Here is a 12,672-nt window from a genome sequence, read left to right as displayed (position 1 = left end):
AGAGGTAGTAGAAACCCTTGAGGAAAGTTGCCATGAAGTGGAAGACATCAAGGAGGAGTTTGATTTTGTACTATAACCACTGGAGGAAGCCGTAATTGTTGAAGAGGAAGAAGTGGTTGAAGACTTAGGAGATGCGGAACCTCCATGGGAAAGTCCAGTCATAGAGCCTCTTTTCAAGGTGTTTGATGTTAATGTTGAGGAGGGTGTACAACCTCCAAGGCATATCATGGTTGAAGACTTTGGAGAGGTTGATCAAGAGATAGAGATTAAAGAAGAAGAAGCACAGCCTCCCATGCCCTTGGTAGGCAATGAAGAAGAGATTGAATTGAAGAAAAGCTACCAAGAGGAAGCGGTTGAAGTTGAAGAGGCTTTCAAAGAGGTGGAAGAATTCAAAGAAGAGCACAAGGGAGTGGAGCTTACAAGACCATTGGAAACACCTCTCCCAAAGCCATTACCATCCAATACAACATTCAAGTGGGTAAAATCCTTATCCTTAACCTTTACTTTTCCACTTGAATATGGTTTGCTTGAGACGGATGGTCAACTTAGAGCTCTTTTGTGGCTTTAAGAGTAAGAGGGAGATGGTTAGTGATAGGAGTTGAAGCCACAACTAGTCACCCTGGTGCAACAAAACTGCCAGTATCATGGTCTTCCCCACGAAGACCCAAATCAATTTATTTCCAATTTTCTGCAGATTTGTGATACTGTGAAGACAAATGGAGTGAACCCAGCCGATCCAAGGAGAGTTTGGATACTTAGGACAAGGTTATTACTAGGTTTCTTTCTAAATTTTTCCCACCAAAGAAGCTGACTAAGCTTAGGGTGGAGGTTCAAACCTTCAGACAAAAGGATGGTGAAACTCTGTATGAAGCTTGGGAGAGATACAAGCTACTGACTAGGCAATGCCCTCTAGACATGTTCTCCAAATGGATACAACTAGACTTCTTTTATGAAGGTTTGGGTGAAATGTCCAAGATGTGCTTAGATAATTCTGCAGGAGGTTCATTGCACAAGAAGAAGACACCAGAGGAGACTATTGAGCTTATTGAATTGGTTGCTAGCAACCAATACTTGTACTCATCTAACAGGAATTCTGTGAACTCTGAGACCTCTCAGAAGAGAGGCGTGTTGGAAGTAGAAACTCTTAATGCTCTTCTTGCTCAGAACAAGCTTATGTCTCAGCAAATAAGTCTACTTACTCAACAGATAGGTGGCATGCAAGTCTCAGCTATCAACACCCAAAATCCACCTTAAGAAGCCTCTTATGACCAAGGTAGTCAAAAACACGTTTCAACTCGTGGAAACGCACGATTTCACATTTCTGCATCCTCCTTCAGTCTCGGTTTTGCTTCTCGTCCAGGACCAAGCTTTTTCGTGTGGAATCGCTGCGCAAAAACGCAGAGCCACTGGAATCGCGTTTCTGCCCCGATGTTGCGTTCAAGATTGAAGATGCTCTTTTCTTGATCCTGAGTGCAGCCCAGTCTAACCCAATGGCCCAATCTGAATAGAAGACCATGGAAGATGAAGGAGCCCTAGCAGATTAGCAGTAAATTCCTTAATCTTTTTACCTTCCTCACTTTACAGTTTATCTCCATGGCCAAAATTTCAAAATTTCACCTTTCTCAAGTCTTTCAATCTTTGACTCTCTCTGACTCTATCTCTCTATCCCTCTGAAGTTTAAATTTCGCGCGACCAAAGTCCCCAATTTGGTGTGTCACAGCCTGCTGCCGTTGTTGTAGAATTAGACTGGTGGTGGTTGAACTGTGTGAGCATCAATTTGCAATTGTTTTGCGAAACTCTCTGACTCTGCCTCTGTCTCTAGTTCTCTGGCTCTCGCTCTCTATTTCTGGAATCTGGATTGCTGCTGCTCTTCTCCTCCCCTTCACTGGTAGTTCAGGTATGTTAAAACTTTTTTAATTTTGATCCTCTTCAAAGTCAGTTCAATCTGTTGTTGACTTGTTGTACTTGTTTATTATGGATTATATTGTAGGTTGAATTGCTATTGTCTATCTTTATTGGTTTACTGATTATATTGCAAATTAATTATATTGTTCAATTTAGATTATGATTTTATATGAATTATAATAAGTTTTGAGACCTGAAAAACCGTGATCTCAGACCTGAAAATAACTAGTATGTTACGAGTATATGTCAAATTTTGAGAGAGGATATTGCACCTCGACTCTTTTCCACAAATATATCCTGTCAAACTTAATGTACAAAATATCAATGAATAAACTTACCCTAGCTCCATCCACCAGCTGGTTTTGGTTAATGGCTTCAGAGGTAGTATTATGGTGCGATACTTGAACTTGAGGTTCAGTGCAAATCAATAGGCTATTTTACTATCACCATCTTTTGATATATTAAAACAATAATGTAACGGAAAACATGGATTAATAATGGCGATCGAAACGTGAAACAAAAAGTGATTTGCTTTTATCCATTCTTATATCATGGTTTTGCTTTTAGCTCTTTCTTATTAATTAATGTTTCATTTAAAAATTATAAATATTTGACACAGTTTAATCCTCCTAATTTCTAAGATAAAAATTAACGAAATTGTTTATATATAATGTTAACTCTGATTGATATCTGATTCACGACTAAATGTTTCTTGGTGGGTTGACTGCTCTGTGCTTTCCACCAATGTCCCTCCTAAACTTTTCACTTCATCTTGAGCAGTGTTGTTTAATAAATAATTTTTAACACCATCCTCAATTTTTTCATCCACTAAACTAGTAGTCTTTGGAGTCTCTATATCATTTAATTCAGACCCCTCCTGGTGTCCTTCCAATTCCAACACTTCTATATTGTTCTCTGGTGAATTACTCGATTTTCTCAACTCTCCAAGAACTTCTATTCCATCATTAGTACTAGCAACAGGCTTTATTGGAAATATCTCTAAATACAATGTCCTTTACTTCCAATTCAATAACCTAGAACTAGAATCCACTTTTTGAAAATTAAATTAAATTAATCCTTAGATTCAGAAATTAAATTAAATAAGTAACATGGCATCATGTGAAGTGGGACTTAGCTAGTATAGTAAAACCTTTGTTATTGTTAATTACCAATAATTCACATATTACTTGTTGAATGATAAAGGTGAAGCACTGTATATGAAGATGCTATATATGTTGAAGTTGCACTATTGAACAATTCAAATTACTTGATAAGAAGCTTTTGACTTTAGCTTTGATTTTGATCAATGAAAAAGGTGAAGCATTGTATATGAAGATGTTATATATGAAGTTACACTGTTGAACAATTCAAATTACTTGATAAGAAGCTTTTGACTTTAGCTTTGATTTTGATCAATGAAAAAGGTGAAGCACTGTATATAAAGATGCTATATATATTGAAGTTGCACTGTTGAACAATTCAAATTACTTGATAACAAGCTTTTGACTTTAGCTTTGATTTTGATCAATGAAAATAGGACTAATAATAAGACATCATGTTAATTCATGTTAATGAAAACAAGACTAATAATGAAAACAAGACTTTACCAATATTTTGATAAATGCATGTTGCAACTTGCAACAACTCATTTCTATTAACATATCCTCATTTTTAGTTATTGCAATTGGATTATACACATCATTCTAGTCGAATAGATTCTACCGTTTATTTTCTTGGCCAAGTTATTTTGTCAACTAGCAAAACGATCAAGTCAAAATGTGTAAATTAGTATCATCAATTTAATATATATTACCTTGGGAGATTTAACTATTTCGATTTCATCATCATGGCATTCAAAGCTTCTTGCATTATACAGTCAGATACTAATAATAAGTGTCTGCTTTTGTCTGTTCCAGTGTATCCAAATGAGGACATTGTATGAAAAAGTGAAATATTCAGTTAGTGAAGACAATGAATCACTGTTTGTTTTAGCAGTTTGTTCATTGCTATCATTTTTACTGCTTGATCCTTCATCTGAGCTCCCTGATTGAAACTTCTCTTTGTCACCTATATCCCAATAATTTTATAACTATCTATTTCTCTGAATTGTTGTTGTGGCATTGAATATAATTCTTGAATTTTTGTTATGCTGGTATTTTTTGTTCAAATTGGATTGTTAAATTTTTGTTGTTGAACTTGGATGGTTGTACTTGAAATTGAACACAATTTTGTAATTTTTGTTAAATTGTTGAATTTTTGCTATGATATTGAATTGATTCATTGAATATTTACTGTTTTTATTTTTTTCTAAACAGGAATGGCATCGACTCAAGCTAATGCAAGTGAAAATCCGACTAACATTCCAGCTTCTCAATCAGGAAGTACAGCTGGAATCACTTGTAAAAAAAAAGTTGCTAAGAATGCTCTTGGAAGTAGAACTGATGTAGGATGGGAGCACGGGATATCTGTTGGAGAAGATGGAAAGAAGATACAATGTAAATACTGTCATAAAATTTTTCAGGAGGAGTTTATAGATTGAAACACCACTTAGCAGGAACTCAAAAAGATGTTGGGGCTTGTACAACTGTTAGTGATGAAGTTAAGAAGCAAATGTGGGATGTTGTGAGTGGGTTACAAGTAAATTTTATGAAGAAAACAAACATGGGTGGGGCAAGCCCAGGAGAAGCTACTAAAGAAGTTGACACTACCGGTGAAAAAAGAAAGGGAAAAGAACTAGATGGCAACATATTCAATAAAACACACATTAGTACTCAACTAACAATCAACAATATATTTAAGAAGAATTTGAGAGAGGAAGTATGTTTAGAGATTAGTGCTTTTTTCTACAACAATGGCATCCCCTTTAATGTTTCAAGGAGCGAGGAATACAGTAGAATGTTTGAGAAAGCTATAAGATACGGACAAGGATTCAAGCCACCATCCTACCATGAATTAAGGGTGCCTCTTTTGAAGAAACACGTGGAGCTTGTTCAACAATCACTAGAGGAACATAGAGAATATTGGAAGCAGGTTGGTTGCACAATAATGACTGACGGTTGGACAGATAAGAGAAGACGGACTATCCTAAATTTTTTGGTTAATTGTCCTAAAGGGACTGTTTTTTTGAAATCCATTGATGCCTCTCACATTACTAAGACAGCTAATAAAATCTTTAAAATGATAGATGATGTGGTTGAAGAGGTTGGTGAAGAAAATGTCATCCAAGTTGTCACCGATAATGCGGCTAACTACAAAGCTGCAGGAGAAATGCTAATGAAAAAGAGAAAAAATTTGTTTTGGACGCCTTGTGCAGCACATTGCATTGATTTAATGTTAGAAGACTTGGAAAAAAAAGTAACAATTCACAAGGACACAATTTATAAAGGTAGAAAGATTACTACTTACATATATTCTAGAAATGCTCTTATTGCACTACTACACATCCACACTAAGGGGAAAGATTTGGTGAGGCCGAGTATGACCCGTTTTGCAACTTCTTACCTTACTTTGGGATGTCTCAATGACAACAAAGGTTCCTTAATAAAAATGTTTCTTTCTGATCAATGGACTTCTAGTAATTTTGCAAAGACAAAAGATGGAAAGATAATTGCAAGTGTGGTGTTAGATAAGGTGTTTTGGAAGGAAGTCGTAATTTGCTTGAGGGCTGCCTACCCTCTTCTTCATGTGCTTCGTATGGTGGATTCAGAAGAAAAGCCGGCAATGGGATTTATTTATGAAGAAATGACAAGTGCAAAGGAGAAAATACGAGATGCATTTCAAGGAGTTGAGACAAGGTAAAATGTCTAATTATTTTATTTTTTAATTAATGCATAAGAGTTGTACATAATGTTGAATGATATGTGTAAAGTGTAATTGTAAAATGTAATAATGGCAGAGGTAGAAAAGTAAAAGCCAGAGAGAGTTAAAAAATTTTAATTCTGAAAATATTGTTTATTTTGTAACTAATTTATTAATTTTTTTATATTTTAGTTATATACCTATTTGGGATATTATTGATGCAAGATGGGGCAACCAACTTCATAGGCCATTGCATGCTGCAGGCTATTATTTGAATCCTCAGATTCATTATAGCTCTGGTTTTAAAATTGCTTATGAGCTTAAGAAGCAGTTTTATGCTTGTATGGAAAGGATGACAGGAAATCCAGATTTAATCACTAGGATGGATGTTCAACTTGAAGATTTTAAAACTCGAAAAGAGTTTTTTGGTAGTAAAGTAGCTCAAAATACAATTTATACTAAAACTCCAGCTCAATGGTGGGATTCTTATGGAGATCAGCATCCAGAGCTCCAACAATTTGCAATTCGTGTCTTGAATTTGACATGTAGTTCATATGGATGTGAACGTAATTAGAGCGCTTTTGAGATGGTTAGTAATTAAATATAAATTGCATTTTACTTTTATAAATTTGGTTGTTAATTCTTCAATTGTATCTTATTGTTTGATTAATGTCTAATATTTTTTATCTACTTTTGAAAGGTTCACACAAAAAGGAGAAATCGTTTGAAAGCTAAAACCATGAATGATGTTGTGTTTGTGATGACAAATTCAAGATTAGCAAAGAAAAAACAAACTAGAAGAAGTCTTGATTATGACTATAGTCTTGATGAGTTGGACTCTGATGAAGAGTGGATTGTTGCTGACGAAGATGGAGAAGAAGAAGATTTAGATGCTCTAATCTCAGATCCTGATTTAAATGATGGAGCAAGTGATAATAGAGTTGTTGGTGCCTCTAAGGATCCTTTGGCAATTCTTTATCCTGATGATGATGAGTTTGAAGAACTTCTCCAAGGACCTTTTCCTCCTGCTCCTGATAATGATGAAGATGGTAATGCAGAAGTTTGTGAAACTCGTGAAGATTTTATAACTGATGAAGAATAGAATGATTATTAAATAACTTGTTTAGATTTTAGTTAATTATTTGTTCATTCTAGTAGTTTGGTTGGTTTATTTGCTACTTGAAGTTATTTTAGTGTCGTATGAACTTGTGAGTTGTGAATTTGTGTTTTGATTTGTGAATTTGTGTTGAATTGTGACTTTTAACTTGTTATGGTATATATATTAGTTATAATTCTATGGATAATTTAGTTTATTTGAGATTTATTTTATTCTCTATAAAATTAGTTGTTGCTATTAAATTTTTCTAAATTTTTATAATTTACGAGTCATATTTACGTTTCGTCTTACGATTTTGAGTTAGCTTAACGAGTCGAGGTAAAAACTACGAGTTCACTACCTTGCTTATGACATGATAAGTAATTTTGTGCAAAACGATAATTATGATTATGCTTAATTTTTTTCTGAACGGGTCAATTACATGGGGAGTACTCCTAGAAATCCCAACAATGTTTCCTATTCTAAGATCTACAATCAAAGGTGGAGAAATCACCCAAATTTTGGGTGGAGCAACCTCAGAGGCCACAAAATTTTAATCATAATTCTCAGGGTGGTTTTCAACAGAATAATTTTAATAACCACCAGTTTCAGTTATCTCAGCAAGTAACTTCTCAGCCCCAACAGAATAATGATTTGGAAGCAATGTTGATAAGTTTTAAACAGGAAACCAGAGCATTGATAAACCACTATTTTATGGTTTATATTGTGTTTAATTGAGTGGTTTTTATCAAATTCTTGCCCACTTATTCATATGATTAGCATGATATTACAATTCCTTCCCAAGGTAGTTCTATGGTTGTAAACTTGCTTCCTAGAGATATTTTTATTGTGTATTTTAATTCTCCTTTATACCATTCGATGCCGTGATCCATGTGTTAAGTGTTTCAGGCTTCATAGGGCAGGAATGGCTTAGAGAATAGAGAGAAAGCTTGCAAAAAGGGAAGGAGCACAAGAAATAAAGGAGACAACCAGCGGACAGCGGCGCGCACGCATGGCTGACGCGTGCGCGCGAATTGGACAAAATCACAGCGACGCGTACGCGTACCTGACGCGTACGCGTGGATTGGAGTTCGCGTAACGACGCGAGCGCGCGCCTGACGTGCACGCGTGGAGAGGAAAATCATTAAACAACGCGTACGCGTGACTGACACGTACGCGTGACATGCGCGATCTGCAGAAATTATAGAATACGCTGGAGACAGTTTCGGGCCGCGTTTTGACCCAGAGTTTGGCCTAGAAACACAGATTAAAGTCAGGGAACATGCAGAGACTCAAGATATCAGACGACTCATATTTCACTTTTCATAATTTAGATGTAGTTTTAGAGAAAGAGAGGCTCTCTCCTCTCTCTTAGGATTTAGGATTAGGATTCCTCTTAAAGGATTTAGGATTTCTTATTATTTCAACTTACAATTTCTTCTGAGTTCCAGGTTTAATGTTCTTTTTATTTATTCTCCCAATTTAATTTATGAACTTTTCCATGTTAGAATTGATATCTTCATTTAATATAATTTGAGGTATTTCAGAATTATGATTGCTTTCTTTTATTTATATAAATAATTTAGATTTTTTCCTTTCGGCTTTGGTTGAGTCATTGGAGACACTTGAGTTATCAAACTCATTGTTCATTGAAAATTAAAATTCTTCAAGAATTAATTCGAGTTCCAATAACTCTAGCCTTTCCCAAGGAAAGACTAGGACCTAAGGAATCAAAATTAATTCATCCACTTGACTTATCTTCATAGTTAGAAGTTGACTTAGTGGGAGAAAAATCCAATTCTAATCACAATTGATAAGGATAACTGGGATAGGACTTCCAGTTCTCATACCTTGCCAAGAGCTTTATTAGTTATTATTTTAACGACTTGTTATTTTACATTACTTGTTCCTTGTTTTAAAAACCCAAAAATATATCTTTTTCCATAACCAATAATAAATCATACTTCCCTGCAATTCCTTGAGAAGACAACCAGAGGTTTGAATACCTCGATTATTTATTTTTATTGGGTTTGCTTAAGTGACAAACAAAACTTTTGTACGAAAGGATTCTCTGTTGGTTTAGAAACTATACTTACAACACGATTATATTTGTGAATTTCTTTACCGATAGAAAATCCAATCATCAAGCATCAATCAAGAACTTAGAGATTCAAATGGGTCAATTAGCCACAAAAGTTAATGAAATTGATCAAAGGACCACTAATAGCCTTCCTGGTAATATAGTGGTGAATCCAAGAGAGGAATGCAAGGCTATCACCTTGATAAGTGGACAAGTGGCAAGTATGGAAGCACAAGTTGCTGAAGAGCCAGTTGAAAAAGATTGCAAGGTAATTCAACTGAGAAGTGGTAAAGTAGCTGGCTCTAAGGCCAAGGTCAATAAAGAGTCAGATGAAAAAGAAGCTCCAGAGGAAAAGAAGGAAGAAGAAGAGCACGCCCCTCTAAAGCGTGCGGACAACCCATTCCCAGACTCTCTTGACACTCATCCTACATTGCCAAATGCTCCTGAGTACAAGCCTAAGATGCCATATCCTCAGAAACTTTAAAAGGAGACCAAGGATAAGCAGTTTTTAAAGTTCTTGGAAGTCTTTAGAAAGTTGCAAATCAATATTCCTTTTGCTGAGGTTTTGGAACAAATGCCTATCTATGTCAAGTTCATGAAGGAGCTGTTGTCAAAGAAAAAACATTTAAAGGGAGATGAGACAGTAGTCCTGACTAAAGAATGTAGTGCTGTAATTCAGAATAACTTGCAAAGGAAGATGCCAGATCTAGGGAGCTTTCAAATTCCATGCACCATTGGGAGCACAACCTTTGAGAAAGCCCTATGTGATCTGGGGGCAAGCATAAATCTAATGCCCTTATCTGTGATGAAGAAGCTGCAAATCCAAGAGGCACAACCCACAAAGATAGCATTACAGATGGCAGACAAATCTATGAAGCCTGCATACGGATTAGTGGAGAATATCTTGGTCAAAGTGGGTAAGTTCTTCCTCCTAGCAGACTTTGTGATTCTTGACATGGGAGAGGATGAGAATGCCTCTATAATTCTAGGAAGACCATTCCTAGCCAGTGGAAGAGCTCTGATTGATGTAGAAATGGGCGAATTAGTACTTAGAGTGCATGATGAGCAACTAGTCTTCCATGTTTTCAAAGATGTACATTCAGCAGGTGAAGAAGAGAGGTGCATGCAGACTGAGCTTATTGATCCAACCCTTTAAAAACTCCCTGATGATACACAGCAGAATCTGCAACTCAAACCTCCCTTGGCAACAATCAATAAAATTCCTCCTGACATCAAACCTAAGTTTGGTGTTGGGAATGCATCATCTACCAATGAGGAGGTTCCCAAAAAGAAGAAAGTACTCAGAGGATGGAGAAACAAAAAGATCCCCCACTGAAGGTTTCTCCCCAGGAATGAAGGTGGTGTTGACCAACAATTTAGCATGGGTTCATACAATAATCAAAATCCTCTCTTTAGAGCATATTGAGCTACGTTATGGAGACACAGGAAAGAAGTTCAAAGTAAGAGGTAAAGAGCTGAGCCCCTATGATCCTCCTCCTTAGAGGAGCTGACCGTCAAGCTAGTGACGTTAAAGAAGCGCTTGTCAGGAGGCAACTCGATAATTTCGTATCCTTAGTTATTTTTCGTAGTAGTAGTTTTCTTACTTATTTGATTATTATTGAGTTCTTACTAATTTTCTGATCATGTAATTATTTTAGAACAGGAACCGGAAAAAAAAAAGAGCACATGATGTGCAAGTGTCGCTAACGTGTACACGTCATATGCATGTGCGTGAAAAATAAAATTTGACAGAGAGTTGAGCGGGAGTAGCGCTGGAAGCACAAGCCACATCACGCGTACGCGTAACCCACGCGTGCGCGTCGTTTGCACTTTTCGCCTTCCACGCGTGCGCGTCAATGATGCGTACACGTGACCTTGAAATTCAACGTCAATATGTGTTTGGGCAGAGAGTTGTGCTGGTTTGGGGCTGGAAGTATGCTAGACACACAAAATTGACCACGCATACGCGTCCATGACGCGTGCGCGTCATTTGCATAAATGTTCATCCATGCGTGCGCGCGCATGACGCGCACGCATCGTATGAAAATATTGGTGCCCAAGCCACACGAACAGAGAATTATGCGTGCGCACGGTTGCCTTTGCACGAATCGCGCAAAACCCAGGGCATGCAGACGCGTGCCTGACGCTGACGCGTCATTAAGAAAATTTGCGACCCACGCGTACGCATGCCGTACGCGACGCGTCGCCTGCGGCACACAACTACACTAGTTCGCCGTCCAGTTTTACTTTTCTTTCTCTCTCTCCCAATCCCTAATTCTCTCTTGTTCTTTTATCCTTTTATTCTTCTTCCATCTTATTATTTGTTTTTGTTTTCAGTTCTTCTTTGCTTGAGGATAAGCAACCCTTTAAGTTTGGTGTTGACGCTTCGCTTAGAGTTTTGCTGTTTAATTTTTTGGCACTAAGGAAGGCGAATCATCTTCACGGAGGAGCACAACCTGAATAATAAAATGACCACTAGGATAACTAAGGTGGTTGAGTTCCTTTCATTCTATATTCCTCCCCTCTTTTTCTATGTTATGTTCCGGTTTTCTGCTATTTTGCTTTGTTTGTTGCATGATCCTTTATTAGTTAGAATCCTAGGTCTAGTTTAGTTTTCCCTTAATTGCTTTAATTCTAAAAAGATGTCTCATGTATTACTCACTGAGCTTGAATCCCAAAAAAAAATATACAGGTGTGATATATTGCATGAGAAAGTGGGTTGATGAGCGGATCATTTATACGCTTTTTGGCATTGTTTTTATATAGTTTTTAGTAAGTTTGAGCTACTTTTAGGGATGTTTTCATTAGTTTTTATGTTAAATTTACATTTCTGGACTTTACTATGAGTTTGTGTGTTTTTCTGTGATTTCAGGTAAATTCTGGCTGAAATTGAGGGACTTGAGCAAAACTCTGAAAAAGGCTGACAAAAGGACTGCTGATGCTGTTGGAATCTGACCTCCCTGCACTCGAAATGGATTTTCTGGAGCTACAGAACTCCAATTGGCGCGCTCTCAACGGCGTTGGAAAGTAGACATCCAGGGCTTTCCAGCAATATATAATAGTCCATACTTTATTCGAAGATTGACGACGTAACTTGGCGTTGAACGCCAAGTACACGCTGCTGTCTGGAGTTAAACGCCAGAAAAACGTCATGATCCGGAGTTCAACGCCCAAAACACGTCATAACTTGGAGTTCAACTCCAATAAAAGCCTCAGCTCGTGGATAGATCAAGCTCAGCCCAAACACACACCAAGTGGGCCCCGGAAGTGGATTTATGCATCAATTACTTACTCATGTAAACCCTAGGAGCTAGTCTAGTATATATAGGACATTTATCTATTGTATTAGACATCTTTTGACCACTTAAAGTCTTTTATCATTCGGTCACTTGATCATGGAGAGGGCTGGCCATTCGGCCATGCCTGAACCTTCCACTTATGTATTTTCAACGGTGGAGTTTCTGCACACCATAGATTAAGGGTGTGGAGCTCTGCTGTACCTCAAGTATTAATAAAGTTCTATTTTCTTTTATTCAAATCTCTCTTATTCTTATTCCAAGATATTCATTCGTACCCAAGAACATGATGAATATAATGATGAAATTGATGATCATTATCATTCTCACTTATGAACGCGCGTAATTGACAACCACTTCCGTTCTACATGCAACAGAGCTTGAATGTGTATCTCTTAGATTCCCCAACAGAATCTTCGTGGTATAAGCTAGATAGATGGCGGCATTTATGAGGATCCGGAAAGTTTCACCTTGTCTGTGGTATTCCGAGTAGGATC

At 37.0% G+C, this 12,672-nt stretch overlaps 1 pseudogene; it reads left to right on the top strand.

The window, feature by feature from the left end:
* Positions 1–1,804: 1,804 nt before the first annotated feature.
* Positions 1,805–6,805, top strand: LOC107474018 (uncharacterized; annotated as a pseudogene).
* Positions 6,806–12,672: the final 5,867 nt, after the last annotated feature.

The sequence above is a fragment of the Arachis duranensis genome, chromosome 2 (genome assembly GCF_000817695.3).
Source record: "Arachis duranensis cultivar V14167 chromosome 2, aradu.V14167.gnm2.J7QH, whole genome shotgun sequence".
Taxonomy (NCBI): domain Eukaryota; kingdom Viridiplantae; phylum Streptophyta; class Magnoliopsida; order Fabales; family Fabaceae; genus Arachis; species Arachis duranensis.
The sequence above is the reverse complement of the archived record's forward strand: the minus strand, read 5'-3'. Positions and strand labels throughout refer to the sequence as shown.